The sequence below is a fragment of the Lytechinus variegatus genome, chromosome 10 (genome assembly GCF_018143015.1).
Source record: "Lytechinus variegatus isolate NC3 chromosome 10, Lvar_3.0, whole genome shotgun sequence".
Classification (NCBI taxonomy): domain Eukaryota; kingdom Metazoa; phylum Echinodermata; class Echinoidea; order Temnopleuroida; family Toxopneustidae; genus Lytechinus; species Lytechinus variegatus.
The window spans coordinates 32,197,246-32,222,494 of NC_054749.1; the positions used below are offsets into that span (position 1 = coordinate 32,197,246).

The 25,249-nt window shown below is 37.0% G+C and overlaps 1 long non-coding RNA gene across 2 annotated transcripts; it reads right to left on the reverse strand.

The window, feature by feature from the left end:
* Positions 1-8,469: 8,469 nt before the first annotated feature.
* LOC121423338 lies at positions 8,470-24,827 on the reverse strand. Of its 2 annotated transcripts, none has more exons than XR_005971273.1 (12): positions 24,723-24,827; positions 22,643-22,700; positions 20,913-20,971; positions 18,486-18,553; positions 17,519-17,565; positions 16,883-17,088; positions 16,129-16,201; positions 15,284-15,370; positions 13,481-13,555; positions 12,377-12,524; positions 11,515-11,648; positions 8,470-10,611 (listed from the first exon to the last, which is right to left on the reverse strand). It is a non-coding gene; the product is annotated as an uncharacterized LOC121423338 (long non-coding RNA). The 2 variants fall into 2 exon arrangements; XR_005971272.1 differs by having other exon boundaries at positions 15,261-15,370.
* Between the last annotated feature and the right edge of the window lie 422 nt (positions 24,828-25,249).

Genomic DNA, 25,249 nt, shown 5'->3' on the forward strand with positions numbered 1-25,249 from the left:
TCAAATCACCCCCATTAATAAATGAACTTTCAAACTTTAATTGACAATGAAAACAAGACCCAGCTTGTCCTGCCTTTTCACCATGGATCTCAACAAGAAGGCCACCCCTGAATCTAATTTTCCAGAGATACCCAATAAAAGGAGCACCATATAGCAGAAATGCGAAACACGATCCAGGGATTGTACTCACCAATATCAGGACTCGTCAAGGTGTCTCCATGATGACTAAGGCAATCAATTTTTTCCGGCTGTTTTTCTCCATCGAGGTCTTAGGACAATTGTTCATGTTCACCAATGAATATGCACGTCAACACATTCATGAAAAACCTTCGTATGCAACATCTTCTGGTGACTGGAAACCAGTGGGAGTAGAGGAGATGGAACTTTGCGGACTGCTTATTTACATGGGACTTGTACCTTTACCTGATTTAGAATTGTATTGTAGTACATCTTTTCCGTATCATGGTACCTGGGCGCAGGCATATTTAACTAAGGATAGGCTAAAAGGGATTTTGGGTTTTCTCAAAATTACGGACCCAAATACTGAAGGTGATAAGGACCCCCCCCTACATAAGGTAAATTATCTCCTGAAGCATATGAAAGAAACTTGTAAACAACTTTATCAACCTGGGGAACATATTAGTACAGATGAAAGGATGGTAAAATCAAAGGGAAGGTTCGGTTTTATTCAGTATATTAGGGACAAACCTACTAAGTGGGGGTTCAAGTTGTGGGTGCTGGCCGACTCCTCAAATGCATATACATACGATTTTGATGTTTACGTTGGACGACGACGTACGGTATCTAGTAAACATGGATTAGGTTATAATGTAGTCATGGAACTATGAAAGGATCTTCATCACCAAGGGAAGGGTTTTCCGAAAGAATTCAAGGACACAATGAAACAGTGGGAGAAAGACACAGAAAGGGGTGAAATGAGATGGATTAGGGATGAAGATGTTGTTGTAATTCAATGGAAGGATAAGAAAGTAATAAGTGTTATGTCCAGCTACCATCCTGGAATAAGAAGACCCAATGTACGAGGAATACCAGGGCAAATGGGGAACACAAAGAAATTAAAGTGAAACAACCAATCGCTTTTGCAGCTTATAACAAATATATGGGGGGTGTTGACAAATCTGATCAGTTGATAGGAAATTATAATGTTCTACGAAAGACAAATAAGTATTGGAAGACCCTTTTCTATCATATGGTAGATATAGCTGTAGTTAACTCCTATATTTAATTCTGTGAGATGAAGAAACTTCATCCCGGTGTTTCAGGCTTTGAGCGGAAGTCCCTCTTTCTTCAGCGGCAGTTCATGGAAGAGCTGGCAATGCAACTGGGTGGTATAAAGAAGGATGATCCAGTTCCATTGTACAGACCTGTAACTCCTGTTGCTTCTAAAAGTGGGGCTCATGATGCAACATCAGCTATGCACCTTCCCATTGAAGATCCCGAGGGTCGTAGGAGAACATGTAAGGTATGCTATGCGTCCAAGAGTAATAATGCCAATAAATCCAAAATGATATGCTCTGTCTGTAAAGTACACCTCTGCACCAATAGAAATTGCTTCTATGATTTCCACACCAACCCAAAATATTCCTCTTCTCTCCAATAACTTTTCCAAACACAAAGGGCTGTTGCGCTAGGTAAGTTTAGATTTGTTTGGAAAGTATTATTTTGGTGATATTTATAATATATATATAATTTGATGATATTTCATTTGATTAAATCTTGTCCAAGATTTTATTTTTATTTACATTAGTTATCTGTCATTGATTAATTTCTTTGTAATCATCCTGACAGTAAATAGAGTGGGAAAAAATAGTAATGAAGGATATGACGTGAGGCAGTACATAATGATCATGTAACTGCGCTTTTATTTTCTATTGCAGGTATTGGTCATATTCATACAGTATAAGGCATTAGATAAGTATTGTAAGGATAAATCAGGTAAGGTGTTAAGTGATGGTAGGAGGGTGGGGTATGGGAGGGGTAGGCTAAGGGGGACTTCAGACACATTGTCAATAGGTAGATTATGTAAGTCATATAGGGCAACAATACGTAGTCATAGTAATAAGGGAGCATTAGATAATAAGAAAGATAAGGTTAGGGCTGTAGAGAAGATGCGCAAGGCAATACTGGCTATCCTGTATCACTCAGTAAAAATGAGAAATAACAGGAAACGTCACCAGTACTGTCCCAAAGATGGATGGTGTGAGTACAAAAAGACAGGCAAACAGGTCAACAGAGAGAATCACTTAGACCCTGTGTTTCTCAAAGAGCTGTTGCCTACATTCACGCGACTCAGTAATCCAGATCTCCTTGAGAGATGCCTCCCAGGTATCACCCAGAACCAGAATGAGAGCTTCAATGCTCTCATCTGGAAAAGGTGTCCTAAACACCTGTGGAGAGGTCCACGTGTTGTTCGAACTGCAGTCAATCTTGCAGCCCTTTCGTTCAACTGTGGCGCATAGAATAGTCGCAACAGAGTATTTAATCATCTTAATCTCACAATGGGGGCACACACCATTCATGGTGCGCGAAAAAGGGATTATCTTAGCTTAAGTAACGCTAAATATAAATCAAGTAAATTAAGTAAGAAAATTAGGGAAATACGTAGGAAAGCAAGGAAGGCTAGGAAGGAGGCAGAAGATAAAAAGGGATGGGGGGTCTTATTCGACGGGTGCTTACTAATTTTGATGGAGACAACCAGTTTCGAGTACCTACAATATATTAAATGGTGTGCAAATGAACCCATTCGAAATTGACTCCATCAAAGCTTATGCCTGTATTGTCCATTATTTATTTAATTTCCTGTTGTACATATTCATTCAAATTTTTATCCAATTTTCATTTTCAAATTAATTCAATTTCCTGCTGTACATATTCATTCTGGTTTTTATCCAATTTTATAATTTCAAATTCATTAATATCCCGTTGTACATATTCGTTTATAGTTTTATGAAACTTTTCAATTGCAATTTAATTTATCTGTTGAATATTCATATTATATTTTATGTATATAATATTATGTATATATGTAAATAGCTTTATTCATCTTTCTTTTATTAAGGATGACAGCCAGATGGATCACTGCCACATCCGCATGCACCGCTCAGCCCTTGTATTTACAGGAAGTCCAGCTGCATTAACAGATATAGCGCTGGTAGCTGGACTTCCTGCTTAGATTAAGTAATTGTAGTTATTAGTAATTTTAATTAAATTTCAATTATAGTATTGTAATTATTTGTAAATAAACATATCTGTATATATTGGAACAAATAATTTTATCTTGCCACTTTTTTATGTGTATAGATAGTGTGTATGTATGATGTGATGTATGTATGTAATGCATGTATGCATGCAAATGTGTATGGCTTTTTTTTTCTTTATTTTCTCAAAAGTATGATTTTCAGGTGATGTGTGTTATTGTGACAATGATTGAGTGAGAATGCAATGGCAGATTGAGTCCAAACTTTGCATGATGGCTGTTGAATGTCTACTCTATGGTTTGAGTTACCCAATTTACTGAAATGAGAAAAAGTTTTTGCACAATTAGCCTGATGAATATATAATTAGCTAATCCGAAATATGATTTAATAAAAAATTCATATAAAATATAAAAAATAATTTTCTAATAAACTGGGTAACTCAATCTATTGGAATAGTAGAAAGAAACATTTTCACCAAGTTTCATGTGAAATCTACTACTAGTTTATGAATAAAGACCGGAAAAGGTATTTTTAATGTATTTCTTTATATGCTAATTAGCGCCCTCAGGGGTCATTTTTCAACATCTGAAAAAAAAGTTGACTATATATTCTGAACATTGAAAACTATTTTTCCTTTTAAAATGTGATAAAGAAGTATTCAACATGACCCACTTAAGTTCCTAAACTGTCAACATCCCCCTCAAATTGAGTGAGGAAAATTCCCAGTTGCAGGCCTTTGTGCCATTGGGTCGGCGTTAATTCTTCACCCCCAAAAGCAAGGCTCCGGTGATCGCCAGCATAGAGCAGTGGACTTCTGCTTTCCTTATTTACGCATCCATATACTTCTACGGCAGCTGTGTGACTTTACCAATGAGTACGCGAGGCAGCATATCAACGATCGACAATCGTATGCTATGTGAAGTGGCAGGTTGAAGCCTGTTGTTGTGGAAGAGCTGGAAAAACTCTGTGGCCTCCTTATATACATGGGACTTTGTAGATTTCCTGATTTAGATTCTTATTATAGCACCAACCCTCCATATCATGGTGCTTGGGCACGGGCATTCTTATCTAGAGATAGGCTAAAGGGGATCCTTAGTTTTCTAAAAATCTCTGACCCAAATAATGAAGAAGAAACCGACCCATTGCGTAAAGTTAAATTTCTAATGAATCACATGAAGAAAGTATGTAAGGAATTTTATCATCCTCTGCAACATGTAAGCATTGATGAAAGAATGGTGAGGTCAAAAGGGCATTTTGAGTTTATTCAGTACATAAGGGACAAACCGACTAAATGGGGGTTCAAATTCAATTCTGCCCTATAAGTCCTAAAGAAAGCAACTTGCACTTCTACAACAAAGCCATCACCAATAACAAAACATCTGGAAAACACTTAGGATAATCTTGGTACAGCTCTAAGGGAAGATGTTGCAGAAGAAAATTGTGGGAGTGTATGATCGCCTTAGTTGTAAAACTTTGCTGGTAAGATGTATGCAAGGAAAGACACAGAATGCGAATACCACTTCTCTCATGCGAGCTCCCCTCGCTTGAGTGAGGAAAATTCCCAGTTGCAGGCCTTTGTGCCACTGGGTCGGCGTTAATTCTTCACCCCCAAAAGCAAGGCTCCGGTGATCGCCAGCATAGAGCAGTGGACTTCTGCTTTCCTTATTTACGCGTCCATATACTTGGAGCAGCACGCTATGAGTGCGCACAACCTCCTCAAGTATATGGACATCGTTCGCTCTATAGTGCGTTTTAGAGGGTTTAATTGGCGTGCTTTTGACATTCAATTTCGGTTACGTCAGGTCCGACATACACATCGTTCCTGGGCTGTCAGACACCAAACTATGGCTAACAGTAGCCTTGACACCCAGTCGAGCAGCGTTTCGTCCTTTGGTGATAACCAGTCCTTTTGGCCATACATTGTCTTGGCAGGTTTGTTTCTCATCCACAGGATATTTCAATAGACAGGGGGCAATTCGGGCCCCTGGCGCCGTGCCTGCCCCTCCTGCTCCTCACCTGTCTCTTTCGCTTTTAACACTAGGTCATGCCAATGCCCCGCCTGCCGTTATGCTCATTGGTGAGGAAAACAGCGCATGGCTCACAGGCCTGCAACTATGCCGCAGCAATTGCCGGTAAACAGAAGCCTGGCTCCAACCCCAATTAAACTTGGCAGCATGCTCCCATTTCTTCGACAGCACCATAATCAACAGAATGCAGCTTTTCTGATTTATGGTTTTAGGTTTGGTTTTTCCTCGGGTTTCACAGGCGAGTGTTGCCCAAAGTCCTCGCGTAATCTGAAATCTGCTAGGGAGCATAAGGAAACGCTGTTGGAGAAAGTTGGTAAGGATGTTAGTTTGGGAAGAATGTCAGGTCCTTTTCAATCACACCTTTCGAAAGCTTTCACTGCTCCCCAGTAGGCCAAAGCGAAATCCAGGAGAATACAGTCTAATTCAGCATCATTCCTCTCAAGGGGCTTCAGTTAATGATCACATTGATTCAGATTTATGTTCCGTGAATTACACTTCATTTGACCAGGCAGTTGATCTCGTTGCTCACTTGGGAGTTAATGATCTCATGGGAAAAAACGGCATCATATCCGCTTTTCGTTGACTACCAGTATATCCCTCTGATTTTGACCTTCTGGGGTTTTTCATTGATGGTGCGTATTACTTTGATAAATGCTTGCCAAAGGACTGCTCAATTTCATGTGCCCATTGTGAGCATTATAGCACCTTTCTCTAATTATGTTGCCGTAAATTTAAGTGTTATTTCCTGGTTCAAATAATTTCTGACTTTGGTGATGTACGAATTTAGAATTACAATCATTATTTCACATAATTTTTTAAACATAGATCAATGTGCCTGAGGAAAAAAAAGTCTGCAGCACTTTGCCAACAAGAACTTCATCTGGAAGCTGCAAGACGAGAGAGGGCCCATTATAACCAGCTATGCCAGGTATCAAAGTAGATTGCTGAAGGGCTTGGAATTCAATGTCTTCAACAATCTAGACTGTGTTCCAAGCATGTATCCTTTCACTATAGTTTCGATTTCGCACAACAGGTCCATTATCCACATAATCCTCATCAGTCGGGTCCCGTACATTTTAAAACTACAAGAAAATGCCTGGTTTTTGTTATGGCTGTGGATGGTTTGCCAAATCAAGTAAACTATCTGGTTGATGAGGCACTTAAGTTGTGGAAAGGGTGCCAATGTAGTGATCAGCTACATTGATAATTTCTTTGAACATTTTGGGATAGGAGAACAACATTTGCAGCTCAATGCTGACAATTGTACAGGTCAAAACAAAAACAATCTAAAGCTCTAAAACCTGTTGCGGTAACCATCATCGTGGGCTGCATAAATTAGCACTTGCGTCTTTTATTCTAGTTCAACATAGTGTAGCACCCTTTTGGTGCTACTTTTTTTTAAGTACTACCCCCACCCCCTCCCCTTTGTAGGGATACTGAACATCCATAATAAGATGGTCAGAACAGTCTTTGTGACCTTTGTACATACTGGAGAGAGAGCGAATAAGCGAGCCACTGGTCAGTTCTTTTATTCAAAGAACTACTTAGGAAATATCAGGGCAACAAAGGGATGGAACGTCCACAGCGCTTTCCTTAGTAACACTTTAGGGAAGAACTGCTGCTGCAGTTGTGGGGCAGCATAAAGTCTAGTCCAGTTCCCTTGTACAGGTCTGCACCTTCTATTCCTGTGGTAGGTATTAAGGCTGATGATGATGTTCCACTGCATCTTCCGATAGAAGATCCGGATAAGAAAATACATACAATCCCAGGTAATGAAAAAAATAGGTAAGGAATCAGCTGCTAAGCTAAAAGGGGACACTGCTTCCAAAAGAAAGCTATTTTCCCATCACGGTCCCACCCATAGCCTTCCACGTAATGGTATGGTGGGACACCTGGTGATAAGTATCCTCCAGCTGAACTTGGCCCTGGAATTCTTCAAGGATCACATTTGTGAAGGAGGTAAGATCATTTTTATCATTTTACTGATGCTATTAGTACTTTATATAATATCTGTTTTAATTAGAAATGTCATATAGGTCTAGTCTAGTAATATCTATGTCATGCATTGAAGGTTGGGTTAGATTGGATCTGATGTAACAAATACCTGCCTTTCGCAAATACTATATAGTTATGAACTCTGTCACTATTTTGATTTTTATCAATTTATGTATACTGAAATTGTGAAGGTGAAGTAACCATCTATTGATTTTCCTAGATGAAATTTCAATCAAAAGAGTGACATTGCTGAAAGAAAGTTCATTGATTTGTTACCCATAGCTGCATAAGAAATAATGTTGCATAAATTGTCTGTACGTTACATGAATTTCTTTATTTTTCTTCAGGATTTCTACAACTAATGGAGCGGCATGCAGAGTGGCGAGGACTGTGCAGCAGTCTTGTCCTCCTGTGTGTAAGCTTGAACACTGTTTCAAGTCTTTACCTAACGCTGTAGAATAGGGTGCTGGACAGTCGGCTGAGATCAACCGCCACTCGATCTGTTTATGCTCCCGCAGAAGTAGGCATGGGAAGAGAGGGACTTGCCCCCTCCCGTCAACAAGAAGAGCTTCCAGCAGCACCTTCTTAGTCTTTATACTCAGACGAATAAGGTGACAAACATGTTTAGATCGAGAGGAATAATGTATGTGTACATGTACATGTAGAATAAAAATGATCATGTAAATGCATTTTCTGTTCATCATACATTAACCATGCAAAGATCTTACAAGGATTTTTTTTATCCGTTGATTGCAGATCTGCGAGGAGCTGAAGGCTGCCGGAAGGAAAGTGCAGAAGGTTTTGGAGCACAACCCAGACGCTGATAGGAATGGAGTTTTGGATGTGGCAGTGTCGTATGATGGTACGTGGCATAAAAGGGGGTTTACTTCTAATCATGGGGTGGGGGTAGTAATTAGTATGGATACTGGGGAAGTGTTAGATAGGGTAGTAGTTTCAAAAGTGTGTCCGGAATGTCAATATAGAAATAATTGGGATAGGGAGGGGGATGAATATAAAACTTGGTGGGATGGGCATAAGGATGGTTGTTTAGGGAAGTATAAAGGGAGAAGTGGGAAAATGGAGGTGGAAGCGGCACAGGAAATGTGGAAAAGATTGATTAATTTACACAATTTAAGATATAAATATGTTGTTTGCGACGAGGATAGCTCCACATTCAAGAATATTGAAGATGTATATTTTGACAATAAAGACAAACCGGGACCAAATATGAATGTGTGACCATGTTGAGAAAAGAATGTTTAAACGGTTAGATAATTTTAGAGAAAAAAACAAGCTCTCTACAGAAGATAGGCAAGAATTATTAAATAAGGGAAGGGTAGGGGGTGAAGGTAGGTTATGGGGAACAACAACAGACACTGGGACAGTAGGGAAACGTAAGTTATATTTTAGTTCTAGACATTCTTCATTGGGACATTCTTCCCAATTTGGGAATGGAGCATGCATAGAATTTCACACAGGAATTTCTGTTCATTGTGTGCTCATTGAAGAAGATGGAGAAAAAATTGAATGAATACAAAGAGGAATTCCGCTCTCTGGGCGCTATGTCAGGCCATAGCGACGAAAGGAAACTGGACTGTGAGCGCTGTTGGATCCATAGCATGAGCAGCCCAGGTAATGTGGAAGAGGTCAATTGAATTACACAATTGATATTATTCTAAATAATCATCTGCAAAACAAAGACAATACAGACCAAACCTAAATGAAGAGAATGTATAGGCCTTTAATATTAGACTAGCTAGAAACACGATAACCAGAGACAGACTGATCCTAAAAAACTTAATAGCAAGAAATAAATAACAGAGTCTGCGCTTTCCCCAGTGGTAGCCTCTATGAGGATTTTTTAAAGCATCTGCAATAAGGTTGCAACCAAGCAAACGCCCTAGCTTAAATTGACTATCTCCCCCTGGGAGAGCAGGTCAAAGATGGAAGAAAGAATGGGGCATAGCCGCCAGGCTGAAGAGAGAAGGCAACTCAGCCTCAGTTTTACTGTAAAACCATCAAAGAGGTTCAAGGAAAGCGCCAGGACCCTCTGCAAAGGTGAAACTAAATACCGAATGTTGAGATAGCCGTCAGGCTATTGAGTAAAGGCAATTAAAAGCCGTATAGCCTGCTGTTCCAGGCAAACAAGTACAAAGTTTCACTGCTGCATCAGTGGCAATGGAACAAATCAAAGAATTAGTGGGACATTACCGCCAGGCGATTGAGTTCAGGCAATTAGAAGTCGTAAGGCCCGATATTTTGGGCACAGTAATACAAATCTATCTGCGAATAGAAATACAATTTTGTCCGTATCATTTTCTTCTCAGCGTATTTCACCCGAGGTTTACAACTACCATGCCTACCACATAGATTTCTCACCGAATGATGAAGCCTCATTCATCGCAACCATTCACCTGGATCTGCACTTGGAAAACATTATTTGACAAGTGGCTTGGATAGCTTGAACGCTCCTTCATACATCACTTGGCATGTGAAGCACACATTCCCTTCATGTGGAAGAGAACACTCTTTAAATATAAAAATTGAATAGGGACAAAGTACTAGACTAATAAGATGAGAAAAATTAGGATAAAACTAAAGCCTGCATAAATGAAATTTATGTTTCTTATACAAAATGTAACAATTTCACAATTCATAACCTTTTTCTTTTGAAATACTGGAGTAAAGGAACATTTCTGAAAACCTGACCATATCAGAAAAGTTTTGTTTATAAATAAAGTGATCTTATTTCTATTTATCATCTATTGCTATTTCATTTCTTAAGTAAAAAGTATAATAAGGAATGGCTGCCATTCTCATTTGCAATGAGGTGAATTTCAGATTAAAAAAAAAACTTTGTTGAAATTACAGATATTTATAACAAAATCATCAGTAAAACCTGTCTGTTTGCTACCTATAATGATTTTTTTGATAATTCAATTGTAGACCCCCCCCAGTCTAATGGTTATTTTAGAGGTGAAGAACACAACTATGACATGTGTGACTCTTTAGGCATACAATTCAGAATTCCTTTAGAGCTTGTCTGTTACAGCATGCAAGACAGCATTGACTTATCTGAAAACAATTTAAAAAAAAAAAGATGAAGTTGTAATTCCAAGAACTGAATCAAAAATAAATATCCGCATGTCACATTTACACACTTGACAGAACAGTAAGTATGTTTAGTGGTAACTGCATATTTACAGATGTGTACCTCTTCCAACTGAGATACATGTACGTGTGTCTTGAAAGTGGAGTTGGTGGTCATCCTGTTTCGGATCAGAAGAATGAATTCTAGTATTCCATACTGGTGACTCTCAGAGTTGACATTGACATATGCTCCCTGATACATCAGAGGAAAATCCCCAGTGCTACAGAACCAAAAGATAACAAAAAAGGAAAAATTACTTCACAAGTCACACCAATTTTTCCCATAAACTGAATCACCTTAATCTCTTATATGCCAAATGTAATATTGAGCCTTGGGCATCTTTTTAGACCAAATGGGCAACATCAGAGAACATGGTTCAAATTTATGAAGAACCTTAGATATTGATGTTGGGTCAAAAACCCACCCCATGATTTCATGTACAACTCCAATAATGCTTTGTCAATGTAAATATATCTTCCTTTTTTTTACTTTCTGCGAGATTAATTACAATTTCATACTTATTCTGATAGAAATATTGTCATCCAACACATCTAATTTTATAAAAGTCATTGCAATTTTTTTTAAATTTGCTGTTTTGAGAGTAACAAGTCATAAAACATTGGCTCAACTTCTTACACATTGTAAAAAAAATTATGCAAAAAGTTTTTTTTTTTTTTTTGGGGGGGGGGGGCGAGGCAGATGCTACCCCCCCTTCCTAGTGCATGAACATTTAAATTTTTCACACAACACTATTCTTATGTTGTCCATTAAGAACAAACACAGAATTTATTAATTTATTTCAAATAGTAAATCTTGATCATTTTATTGATGGCTGTGCCATCTTTGAACATACTCAACTCAGAGGGTTGAAGTGAATGTCTTGTATCAGAATATTACTATAAGACATCAATATATTCAGACAAGAGGTGTCAGAGAAGTAACTCATCATGTACAAGACAAATATCAAACAATAAAATGATATCAGTTAGCTGAAAACATAATTTACCATCCAAAATCCTTTTCATACGTTTTTGTACTTTGTGTACCTGTCACAAGAATTAGATTAAGGGAAAACTTAAGGAGTTTACAATATATCTACTAGAGGGGATGGTATTATACTAACCTATGAAGATTTACTGGATGTTGTGAAAATGCTTGTGTTGGTAAATGTTCGTTCTTCAAAACCTTCACGACCTCCAAATCATGTAAGAACAGCAGCAGTGGAAGGCAATACTAACAAACATGAATGACATTCATCTGATGCGAGGGAAAGGCAGGGGAAAAAGTAAGAATAAAATGTATTACAAATTTGACCCCCATTCAATTTAAGTAATTGTGTTATTACTATAACTGAAAATTTTGACAATTTCTGAAACAATAGACAATCTAAAATTTGCTGTGATCAATTCAATCAATCGCCAATCATCGTAATCACATCAAGAGTTTTTTTTGAAGAAAAAACACATCACATATAAAATTTTCAAATCACAGACTTTTGGTTAAACAAAACAAACAATATATGCTATACTTCACTGCAATCTTACAACTTTCTAATATTACAGATTGATAAAAAAAGTCTTTGGTAAGTCCAAACTAAAAAAAAAAGTATAATATATATAAAAACATGACCTTTTAAATGCCATTTTTTAGTGTCAATGATTGCAACATGATAGGAAGAATCTAGTATTAGATTTTGTTGATCAGGGTTGGATTGAACCATCATTTATTATTCAGACGGCAATTCCTGGGTCATCATATCAACAACTATCCACTCTAATATCAATTGAAACATCAAATTTATACACCAAATCTTACAAAATCAAGCTATTTAACAACTCTCTGAAAATTCACAGGCTAAGAGCCCTCATTCTCTAACAAACGTACGCTTGATCACTCCAAATTTGACGTAAGGGAGGGGGAGGTGAGACCATGTTTGCAACCTTTGAATTATTTTAAAGAGCTTGTACTCACAAAAAAATACTCACCTTTCACATGATGGCCCGATTCTACACTGATGGATCATCAACTGGATCACATGGATGAAAATAAACCTCACTTGGCTGAACCATAATCAAACATGAGAACTTATGAATCATTGACAAGATTGCATGGATGAAAATAGAGCTCTGTCAGCTGTAAGGAAAGCAAGAATAAAGGACAGTGAATGTGATGAAAAGAATTCAAAGAAATGTAGGGGATTATCCTTCTTTGGGTCATTGGGTTAATTAATTCTGTAATCTGGTAGTCACTGAGACAATTACGTACCTATTTCATCTACCTTGTCAAAAGATCAATCATGTAATATATGCCAATATCTATTTTCATTCCAATTACTATACATAGATCACTTTGACGTGATTGATCTATAGGTAAACTTGCATTAGTTGAATAGTGGTCTAAGTCAAAGCACTTTGTGTTGCATGATTTTAAATTGATTTTGGGAGCTGACATTGACTTGCGATCAATTGCAGGTTTCTTGCAACACTCCCATTAGTCAAACTTCTTCTCAACAGAATTGATTTCAGTGGTCCATGAAGATTTGACCGATGCAAAATTACCTGTATCTTATTTTTCATCTATTTTCTAGAGAGATGTTGATCAGGGTTGGATTGAACCATCATTATTATTCAGACGGCAATTCCTGGGTCATCATTTCAACAAACAATTCCATATCTACAAAGTTATTTCATTGGTGAAAACTAACCATCTTTGTGAATCACCATGTTTACCCCATTCTGTACAAATTCACTTCCTGGCCAATCCAAATCGCAGGTTAACTCATAGTCATTTTCAATGATTATAGGGGCCCATTTCATAAAGCTGTTTGCAAGTTAAGAGTGACTTTAAGAATGGCTGGTGATCCTTTCTTGTGGTAAATGATATTCACCATTAAATGTTCATCAGTGATTATTTAGTGCGTAAGAAAAGTTCACCAGTCGCTCTATACTTACAAACAGCTTAATGAAACACCCACCAGGTTTTTATTAACACATTACCAGTATTTTTTTTCTTTTCCATTGACATTCAGGTATTCTAAAACTGCATACATTTACTACTGGAGTCAAAGAATTAAAGATCCATTTCCTCACCTGTCAAGGCCAGTTGAGAAATGATGAACATCAAATGGATTGGATGGAAGAGGGGTGAATGAATGCCTTGATTAGCTGAAACAATAGCAAGAACAAGGAAAAGGATTGTTTCAATATGGGGCTATTCCATATAACGATCAACCTTTTTGTACATCCGACCCCCCACTGTCTCAAGTTTTAATTTACTTTATAAACTGACCAAATCATGGTCCTTTGAGAACATTACAGACTGTCAAAAGAACCAGAAATCAGAGACAGATAATTTTATTAAGGTCCCACATATAGGGGGCAAGACGAACATATCGGGTGATTTCAAGTCTGGTGCTGGCCTTGGTGTTGAAATTTGGATTGTTTCCCCTAGCTCCAAAACTTATTCAGAGCTTGTAAAACTAATCCAGATCACATTATTGCACATCTCAACAACTAGTGAGTGACTTCTCGGGACCATCTTCATTCTATGTTTGGTGTTATAATCGTGTAAAAATTGACCTAACACCAACACCAAAAGGTCGACAGTGAACATGAAATCACCCATTATATGGAACTGACCTATGGGAAAATGGGGCCAATATCAATCAAAACATATACTATAAATCAACAGTTGTCTTTGAGTCATGTGAGCTGAGTAATTGTCGTTGATCAGGGTTGGATTGAACCATCACTTATTATTCAGACGGCAATTCCTGGGTCATCATATCAACAACTTCTCACAAGTTCTCACATAGGGATGCCAGTTAGAATTGATCAGAGGGCCTGAAAATAACCTAGAATACAATATTTTGTACACAAAAATGCTAAAACTATGGCCTGAAAATAAATTGTCAGATCCTGAATTCAGGCTTTTGCCTGAAAACTGGTTTCCCTGCTCACAGAATGAGCCACCATTTGCTAGTCAACATTAAAGGTCAAGTCCAGCTCAGAAAATTGTTGATTTGAATCAACAGAGAAAAATCAAACACAAATGCTGAAAATTGTATCAAAATCAGATGTAAAATAAGTTATGACATTTCAAAGTTACACTTATTTTTCACAAAATTGTTATATGAACGAGTCAGTTACATCCAAACGATAGTCGATGATGTCATTCACTCACTATTTCTTTTGTTTTGTTTTCAATTTTTACGAATTTGACAATTAGGACCTCATTGCCTGAACCACAAAAGGTTAAAATAGTGGAATTCCATGTGTTCAGGGAGGAATGAAATTATATTTCACATGACAATGACGAGAAAATCAAAATATTACATATTTCATATAATAAAATACAAAAGAAATAGTGAGAGAGTGATGTCAGTTTTCTCATTTGTATACCGACCGAGATGTGCATATAACTGTTTTGTGAAATGAAGCGAAACTTTAAAATGTCGGAACTTTCTTATTTTACATTCGATTTTGATGAAATTTTCAGCGTTATGCTTGTTGGATTTTTCTCTTTTTATTCAAATCAAGTTTTTGTTGGGGTGGACTTGTCCTTTAACTAATTAATGTCATTCTTTAGTGTTTGTAAATTTAACCCCCAATGCTGGGCTATTTTGTTGTTACCGTTGACTGCATGATCATGGCAAAAATTCACATGCATATTGTCCATGGCATAATCTGCAAAACTGGAAAGTAAAACTTTTCTTATCAACTATGTCAATTTATGCATAAATCAAAGGTTTACTCTCATCACCTATATTCGACCATAAATACTGTTTTGTTTACAGGCTCTTTGTACGAGTCTTACAAAATCTTGTATCAACATTTTTCTATAAATTGTGATTTTTAAAAAATTTCTTACATATTTCTTTGTTTTCTTCTCACCTTTGACCATCAGAATTCAATGGCCTTGGAACCAGATGATGAACTCGGCTACTACTGCACAAAGATGAAGGGGGTGATATCCAGGCACTGGAAAAGGGAAAAACAAAATAAAATTATAAAATATGAGTATACAGATATGAGGAATATGAAAGACTTATTTTACCCAGGGAGTCACTTAAGTTCTGAAAACTGTTCTCCAAGCGGGCCCTGCTTAACATGATGTCATTATTACCCCGGCTTTAGCAGACCAACCAAGATATTTGTCTTTTCAGTTGCTACATGATTTGTTGTTGATCAGGATTGGATTGAACCATCATTTTCATTCAGACGGCAATTCCTTAAAACATCATATCAACAACTAATCCCCCTACAAAAGCTACAAGAGAATATGATTTTAATTGATGTGTAGTCTTCATCCTTTCCACATTACAAGGCTGTTGGATGTTCTGTATTTATCTAGAACTTTTTATTGGAAGTCATCTGTTAGTGCACAATTAATAATCGTAGGAGGCGCGATAGCTCAGTCGGTAGAGCAGGAGATTCGTATTCCGGTGAAAGGGGTTCGATTCCCACTTGGTGCGCTAGTGCCATTTGGCAAGGCATTAATTCTCAGTACCAGGTCCTTCGGAGAGGACCTTAAGCCGTCGGACCTCTGGTTGCTTGCTTAAAAGCATTCATGCTTTCTTAGCAATCAGGTAAAAAATCACCACCACCACATTGAAGTTCGTAAAATATGGTTTTGGATGGTCATGAATTTCAATCATTTTTCAAATCCAAACAGCCTACAATCTGACTTCTTAGGCTAAATAGATCAAAACAAGAACGAGATCACCACACAGACATACCATGTCACCATGATCACGTTATTCCGGAGCAATCGTCAAATCTCCCAAAGTACAGTTCCATGTCAAAGCATCCCTAAAAGAATTAAAAAATACATATTTTACATGAAAATCAGAATCATGAAATTTCTTATGACACTTGAATAATCTCTTTAGTGGGTATCTGTGCAACATTGTAATTGGGAGTTACGTTGCGTCATAGCACAGAAGATTATATGTGAGCTATTGCATAACAGTGATTACCTGGTATCGATGTGCCATTAGATTCAGTAGTAAGCAAATGTTTTCTCATAAAAATGAATTTCGATCCGCTGAATTTACTCATCACAATCACATGGCAGTCACCTGTATATATCACTAAAAGTATTCTGTTTTTGTTACAAAATACACAAGAGGAAGTCATATCTCATTAAAAAAACTTTCTATGATGTTAAAAATTTTAGCAAGATTGTGCACAGCAGACTGGAAAGTTCTTCTATTTATTTTATTTCACTCGTAGATTCATGTATTCAAAGGGGCAGTCAACCCTTGTAAAAATAAGCAAAACATTTGAATTCGACTATAAAACCCTTCAAAGAAAAACAAGAGTATTAATTTTTCAAAGTTAGATTTTTATGACTTCAGAAGGTTACATATTTACATTTCAACAATGCTATAATGGAATCTTCATTCCCATGCTTTTCTGATATTCCTTTTATTTATGAAAACTAAGTAGACTTGGGGATTTCCCAATCAACTAATAGTACTTACTACTTACCAGGTTTAATTAAAGTTTTTTCAGAATTTCTGGTCCCTTTCTTCCCCAGACTGCCTGACCCATGCCCTGTAGATTTCTGGTGGAAAGGAACTTGATCATGCTTTGGAAAGACTTTAATCTGGTAGCTTCAGCATTGATTGATGACTCATAAAAAAGAGCGCCCCCACGTGGCAGCTCAGTTTGAAGTCTATCTTGCTTAGTCTCGCCTGCAATAAGGAAACAGTCAATACTTGATCACTCTGATCCAACAAGAAGTAATTCATCAAGAAATGGTCATCAGCTTTGCATTCCTTGCAGCTCTATAGACATCCCCCCTCCCTCATTTTTTTTCTCTTTGGGTTATTGTCTCGTATCAGAATATTACTATAAGACATCAATGTATTCAGACAAGAGGTGTCAGAGAAGTAACTCATCATGTACAAGACATTCCAAAGATTTTTTTTCCCGTACCATTTATATATTTCACTATCACCATGTACATGTATGATGCAGCATTTTTTATAGATCTAAAATTTCTGTTTGTAGTTTAGTCACCACCCTTTGTCCTTTGCATCAAAAATCTTTGTCATGGTCCAAGAGAGTTTCCATATGAAAGCTTATCAATACTATGCAAGATTTGATGATATAACTACATACCTCTCACAATGTCCTGATCTCCTTGCAGAACATCTTGAGACTCTCACCTTGACAAATAAAGGATAAAATATTAAAGAATTGATTTAGATGCTTCATCACAGAAGCTGTCCATGTAGGAAATTAATCTACATTGACATTTGTCAGTGGTATTCACTTTAATTGAAATAATAAGGCTTGGTCTACATTTTATCACCACTAAAATCCCTGCATCATATCAGCTGGGATTAGGACATGATGTGAAGTCATAAATACCTCAGGTGAGTAAGGATGTCTCCAACAAACATAGTTTGTCAGCTCCGTCTTGAAACTAAATAAAAGGTCATCATCACTGGCATATGACTCACACATCATGAGGGTAAGATCAGCAATTTTCTAGAAATTTTTGTTGTCTTGTCCTTCTTTATCCCCAGTATCGATTATGATGGCAAAGTAAATTTTCTACTAATGGGCGGTTTCAAAAAGCAGTTTGCAATTTACACATCAACTTTACGCATGACTGGTGACCCTCTTTGTGCCTAATGATGTACATATCACTACTTATACGACTTGGCGTCTCAGAACATGCTTCAGTCGTGCAGAACTTTACAAATAGCTATATGAAACGCCAGGTTCATATTGCATAGCATTTGTAGTTAAAGAAAATAAACTTCAATTTGATTTTCCATATCTTGAGGCCTGTTTTTTTAAATATAACATCAGGAGACAACAACGTGCTATCACAACAAACATGGAAAACTTGCTTATAATACTTGCTGCTGCTGGGGAAGGTCTAGCCAGATTAGACACAATACTTTAGGTAACCCAACCATTGTGTGTGATCAATATGGCCAAGTTGGATCGGCTGAGCCATGTTGCTATGGTGCTTAAAATAAACACAAACAACTACAAGTCTTTGTGGAACATTCCCACAAGCTGCCAAGAGTTTGCACTTGACAAAATAAACAGAGAAACCATAAACTTCACTCACCAATCTCATTCTCTCGAGAGAAATCAGTTAAATTATACACATAAAACATGGGATCCACGAGTAGGTTGCTGAAATGAATAAGCAAAAAGTTGTCCAATGCTTCATAAATGTTAAAGTGGTAAAATGATGATTATAATGATAATAATAATGCTAGGCAGACAAGCCTTGAAATAAGCACCTGTTAGCCGGGGGCAATTTTTTTTTTAAATTGCCCCCAGCTCACGGGCTTTTTACAGGAACCGGGGGCAATTTTCTGGAACCAGGGGCAATTTAAAAAAATATATATAACGGTGAACCACACCGCAAATTTGTTTATAGTAAGCGCAGCTCCTGCAATTTTTTAATTAGTAAATGAATAGCATATGCTAAGTATTAGGCTTATTCAAACATTTAAGAAATCAGATTTAAATGTTTAAGTGTTTTGACACCCTCACTCCACATCCCCTTTACAACCACACACACATGGGCTTATTTATTTTTCGTCTTTAATGAACCATGATCAATGAACCCCCCCCAAAAAAAAATCTAAATAAATTAATGAAATAAAAATTTAAAAAAAAGAGAGAGAGATGGAGAAAGAGAGAATTCAGATCAAATAATAAATTTACAAAAAAAAATAATTTTTAAGGCTTTTTTTATGGTTTGAATCATGGGAGTGGGTGAGTGTTTGTGTGTGATTGTGGCTGTGAGGTGCACTTGGATTGCATATACGAAATCAATAAATAACTCAGTCTATTCAAATTCCAGCACATAGCCACAGGCTATGTACATGTACATGTATTGTAGGTTCACGTACCTTAAGTTTTTCACAAGTTATTTGAAAACGCAGATCTCCACAGAAAATGCCTTTCATTCTGGGAGAGTCTGAATTCGGTGAAAATGTATTCATTAATAACTTAAATATTCATCACAATGAAGAAATCATAAAGTTTTTTGACAGTTTTCAAAAATTAACATGAAATCTAAACTCTATCTCAAACGGAAAATCACCATCACTTAGGCCATTACTGATAGAATTCTCACCCAGAGCTCTGGCAGACATGAGCTCAAAACTTGCTTGCTAACACCACACTCAAGTGCATGCGGCTTCCTCCTTATTTTTTTTTATAGATTATTTATTGTCTGATATTTACCCTTCTCCAGGAAAGAAATTAAAAAGCTACAATTCACAACTATAAGCTAAGTTATTTTGGATTATTAAGGCTCCGTTTTGACAAGCACGGTAGGCGACTATGAGGATAAAAGACTTGCACATCGTATGTGCTGTGAACAGGGATTTATCTCCTGTGCAATTCAAATTACTATATCACAGAATTGTGATATCCCGACTGGAAATGTGTGCATTAGAAATTGCACATGGTGAAGTATGGAAAAACCGCTACCGGAAGAACGCGCGCATATGTATTACAGGAAAAAAAGACGGACGTAGCTCACTTTTTATGGTACAGAGAAAAAGACGCACTTGGCAATTTTAAACTGTGTTTATCGTAAATTGAAAGTTATTTGATTTTGGCTTTACAGATATTTAAATTACATGTATTATATGGCTTCACTGCTCACTCACGGCGGGCGCAATTACCTGGAAAATATTTGCGTCCAGTCGTCAAAATTTTGATGATTTTGGGGCTTCATGGGCGCAATTGATGGCGTTATGAGCGCGAATTTGCGCTCAGCGCCCACTTATTTCAAGGCTTGTAGGCAGAAGTATGAAGGAAGGGTCAAAGGGAAGATTGTACAGAAGTCAGAAATTAAAACCCCCTACTCCCATTGATATGATTACAGCACCCAATTAATCTTCAGACTGACATTTTATTATACATTATCATTTTGATCATTGAGTATTAGTGATTTCAATCCAGCAAACTTTCCTCTCAGACAAATGCCTCGAAACTGTCATCAATAATTGTTAGCTGTTACATGCAGCCACACGATGTAATGCAGTATGACATAAAACATATCACAATGCCACCGTTAAAGCCACATGCAGCCAACGTCAGCCTCGTCATCGAATCATCACCGAGGATCTTGTCAGGAAAATTCATTCAGCTTGTTATCAGAAGGAAAACTGCTACTTTTTGGCATTCTCCAATCAGACCATGGACAAATAACAGACATGGCTTCAACTGAGAGCAATTTTTTAACTTAAATCAGACATATTGCACTATTTTTTTTGCAGGTAGTACATGTAGTAGTTGGAAAGTAGGACACCAATCGCAATCAGTTGTGATCAGTTGAGGCTTCCAGTTGTGGGGTTTTTTTATATGGGGCCAACTTCATGGCCCTGTAATGCAATAGCTTTGCATTTATTGTAATGCTGATTTTTTTTAAAGAATTGATTAAATTTGATCACTATGTACAATATATCATATAGATTGATTACAAAGCTTTGTGTTACAGGCCCAAAATCAAATTTAGATATTTACTTACTCCGCACTTTCGTGTCTTTTCCTCTCAGCCTCCATGAAATAATAGCTGGCCTTCTTCACCTATACAAGGGACGAGACACACAAAACATGACAGATAAATGAATTTATAAATAATCACAAAATATTGTTTGATTTTAATCAAGTCAACTCCAGCACAATGTTGAGTGAAAAATCAAATTATGCTGGAAATTTCATATGCCTTAACACAGTGATATGCCAAAGCACGAGTTTTCTTTGGTATAAACTTTCTCGGGATTTGAAAATAAATATAATTTTGGAATTCAATAGCTTAATATCAGTGAAAACGGCTGCAAATATTATAGAATAGATCTTGGCCCCCATATATTGATGTAATTGGTCACTACGAAGGACAATTAATGCAACATGCTAAACAATGTAATAATTTTCTTTTTATAAATTCTTTTTATCATTATAAAAATATGATTTTTATAATCATAAATGAATATTAATATTGTTCTATTTGCACCCATTATCATCAACATTTAGGCCTGGGACTTTTGGGTATTTTTGTCTTCGGCGCATGAAATATGACTTGTGGAAAAACCTTGTAGGTGATGTCATTTAGCCACTGCACTGCAAGCAAACTTATGAATGAAATATAGTAAGCATGCGCAGTGGAAGCCTCCATCAAAACAAGTCTGCAATACTCTGTCACCTCGTACCAAATTCAACCAAGAATTCCACTTTCCTAAATTTCACATTAATTATGAAAGGTATTCTCAGAGGATCTTTTTTCCCACCGATACCACACAGGTAAGCAAATTTTGATTACTTCTTGCTTTCTGTCAAAGTCTTACAAAATAGCGTCGATATTACATCGTGTTCGTGAGTTTGTAGAATCTACCACTACATGCACTAAGTCAATTGATTTCCGGGTAGTTTTGGCTGGCGCTTCGTAAGCTCAAACGGCAAAAGAAACATGGCGACAGGACCCAGGCTTTAGTCCCAGCCCTATCATCTTTACTGATTTTAATCCAGCAAACTTTCCTCTCAGACAAATGCCTCGAAACTGTCATCAAGAATTGTTAGCTGTTACATGAAGCCACACGATGTAATGCAGTATGACATAAAACATGTCACAATGCCATCGACACGACACCATACGGCCAACATCAGCCTCGTCATCGAATCATCACCGAGGATCTAATCGGGAAAATATTTAAAGCCCTAAACCATAAAGAAAGTTTTAAAGTTGATCAGACCACAAGTGTAACAAATCTAGCTTTGACTGGGAAATAATTCAAACATTTTAAAATGTAGCCGCCCCCCCCCCCCGGAATATTGCAATGACCTACTTGAAATATGCTATGCAGTGTGAGTACACAAAAAAAAATAATAATTTACATATACGCTATTAACTGTGCATTACAATTAAAATATCAGTCTTTAAAACATACAATTTGCCTTGACAAACTCATGCCATAATAATGTCAAAATTAATATGATGTATCTCTGTCATTTTGCATTTGCATCAGTATGGATGTTATGTGATTGATGAAAATAAGGTTTCAGCTCGAAGATTAATTAGATATACCTATGCCTATAATCATAATTCACAATCTAAACTGGTTGTCACTTATTGGCCGCAGCATCTACATGTAGGTAGATATAACTGATCAACTCAGGTTTGATTAATCTTGAGCCAGGAACATCAGTTGACTAATCTAACCAAACATCAAGAGTTAGAGAATCAAAAACTCTAATACTTACTTTCATACTTCTGTTTCTCTCAGCCTCCATAAAAGAAAAGATAGCTAGCATTACCATCCTGTATTAAAAAAAAAAAAAAATCAATATAGAGGATATGGTAATGTGATAACAAGATTGAATGTCTACAACACCAATGTCAGTCTTACTGGCAAAAAGAGAAAATAAATGATATAAAACATTACATGTAGGTCCTAAATATTCATTTTTTTTTCAGAATCTTTTCAGTATATAAAACCATTTGATTACTCAAAATTTTAAACTTATCTTCCAATTGTTTTTTATACTTTTGAATGAGTATTTCTTCCTATGAACCAGAAAATACCATTGACTTGCATGCATTATGAAGTCAAAATCTGTTCAATGATGCAACATTTAGAATGTGCAAGAGCACAGGGGTAAGTAGTCTTGGCTCAGGCAAATAAAGAGAATAGCGCATTGAAGTCTATGTGCTGAACACATAAACTTTTATCTCTTACGAACAGGCGAAAAAGGATTGAAAGCTTAAAACTCTGATTGGCGTTTATCCAGACCAACAATGATTACTTCACTTTAGAATGACAAAATATTTTCGATTTCAATTATTAAAGAGTTACTACTGCATGTAGGCCAAGAAGATGGCACAAACAGGGGAAAGAGTGCACATGAATTAGAAAGGACTTCCTCTCAGAAAATAATTGGCATCACTGGGGTTGCTTGGCACAAGGGTTTAGGTTGCACAACATAAAACATGTCCTACTACCCTATAATCACCACGGCTAAAGAAACCTTGTCAGCCATTACACAATTCATCACAGAGGAGTTATTCTTTCTCATTTGCAGTGATCACTCTGAGGCAACAAACTATATCATTACAATAATAATTATTCATAATCAAGTCTTCATTTTAGTATTTGTTAAATAATAATTTTTATCTATAAATTGTTCTTCAAAACAGCATTTTGTAACATCGCCAATCAAAGGTACATTGTACATCATAACGAAGCGATTCAAGGGTCAGACCTTATGTATTTGCTTAGTTGACAAACGGATAAGCACGAGATCGGTCTGGTAAGAAACCTTCCTGTTTTCGCCTTTTCATTAACCAATTTTGGAAAACTTCATACGCATTAGTGCTGTTGTCGATAGGCCTCATATCGACACTGATGTTGACATACGAAGGATTTTCAATGTTTCCGACATGTCGACATGCACGCACCCACATCGACATGTAAACATAAAATAAAAAGGGGTCTAGCCTCAAGTCACAAGTGTAAAGCTTAGCTGAAAAGTAAGAAGTATTTATCAACAGTAATTGGCGCGATTAAAAGGTTTATTCAGCTTCGCGGCGCATTAAATGAAAATAGAATACTTGCGAGCTGCACGGCAGCAGAAATGCGTCAGTGCAGGCCGCCCTTCTCCATGGCGTAGCGGATACAGCGTTTCCACTTTCAAGGAAATTACCCGAATTCCGGGAAATCCAGACGTTTTCCAGGTAGGCCTAATTTCCAGGAATGAAAAAATTCCAGGAAATTCGAAAATTACAATTAAATATAGCAACTATTAATATTCATGTTAATATATTTACATGATTTTAACCTCCATACATAGCTCAAAATTTTTCGCTCGCGCTCCGCACTCGCATTTCGTAATGTTGTTCCTATTTTTGAAGAGGGCGAGGACAAAAAAAATGCTAAATTCCCTGATTTTTGCCACCTGGTCCTGTATCAAATTTACACTTGTTGTATTATTGCCCGATTTTCGTTAAAAATCAAACTTGAAAATTCCAGGAAATATTTATGAATTTCAGGAAATTTGGAATCCAATTTCGGGAAATTCATTTTGGAGCTGTGGAAACACTGAGCGGATGGGCTGCTTTTCACACCACACGAAACGGCAAACGCAACGACACAACTCACAAGTCGACTGAGCTGAGATAAGCCAAAATCCAGTGCTCAATCACTCGACTTGAGTGGTTTGACTCATACCTACGTGTATCAAATCGATAACTGAACATATAAAAACTATAAGATTTACTAGATAACAAGTTGGGATAAAAAGAAGACGGTAAAACAAATGTGAACAAATATTTTTTTTAAGTTACCATCGCATCAGACTTGAAAGTCGTGTTGTCCACGTGCTTGCCTGCATCGAAAGAGAACGCAATGCGCTTGAGCAAGCCACGCATGCATGGATATGCAACGCAGATTGGTCCCTTACTTTCGGGTTACGTTACATACGTTATGTACAGGCCCAATACATATTCCTGAACTGAGAAAGGTTACCATTCTGTAAACTTTGGACAAATGAAATGGAGTAAACAAGCAAAGACCCGGGAAGGTTTGGTATATATTTCTAAATTATTTCATTAATTCAATGAATGACATTTATTTTTAAGGGGGGGGGGGCATCAGCTTTGATTAAGCATGGATGGACCAAGCTTGTGGTTTTCTGTGATTAGGTTCGTGATTTCTCCCGGATATCTAGTTCACTAATTTCAAAGAACTGAGCAGCCTACATGTACCGGTACGTATACGACTACGAGAGCGATTGCATGAAAGGATCTTTCCAAGGACCGTCTTTCATGTCGCCCATCTTTTATGATACGCTATAACTTATAATTCATGGAGG